Genomic DNA, 442 nt, shown 5'->3' with positions numbered 1-442 from the left:
TATGGAATCTGCCCATTTTTGAGAGGGATTGAGGGATCCTTCAGTGAGCTTCCTAAGGCCCCTCAGGGCAGCAGCCGGTTACCCTGATAGGGTATGTACTGGAACTAGGATGGGGCCTCACGCAGCCGGGCCTCCTTTCGACCATTGTCAGGAAGACCTCTGGGCTGAGAAGACAGCCCTAGGCCCTTACTCTCCTGGGACATGGTGGAGTTCCAGATATCCTGGCCTGGCCTGCAGGTGGTCCTCTGGGGCAGTGACCTTCAATAACTGATGGGTAGGGTGGAGTCAGGGGAGGGCTGTACCACAGCCGTTTGAAGAAACGCACATCCTTCCCAGAGTTGATTCGCCCTCCTGTGTACCTCCGGCCTATGGAAGCCAGCCCTACTCCCTAAGACCTTCGTTTTCCTCGGTGGACCCCTTCAGCCTCCAACCCCAGGGTTAG

General features: G+C 57.2%; 1 long non-coding RNA gene across 1 annotated transcript in view; it reads right to left on the bottom strand.

Moving 5' to 3' along the window:
* LOC114680370 (uncharacterized) overlaps positions 1-442 on the bottom strand; it is a 193,357-nt gene that overhangs the window by 132,327 nt on the left and 60,588 nt on the right. The window lies entirely within an intron of this gene.

Source organism: Macaca mulatta, chromosome 8, assembly GCF_049350105.2.
Source record: "Macaca mulatta isolate MMU2019108-1 chromosome 8, T2T-MMU8v2.0, whole genome shotgun sequence".
NCBI lineage: Eukaryota > Metazoa > Chordata > Mammalia > Primates > Cercopithecidae > Macaca > Macaca mulatta.
The sequence above is the reverse complement of the archived record's forward strand: the minus strand, read 5'-3'. Positions and strand labels throughout refer to the sequence as shown.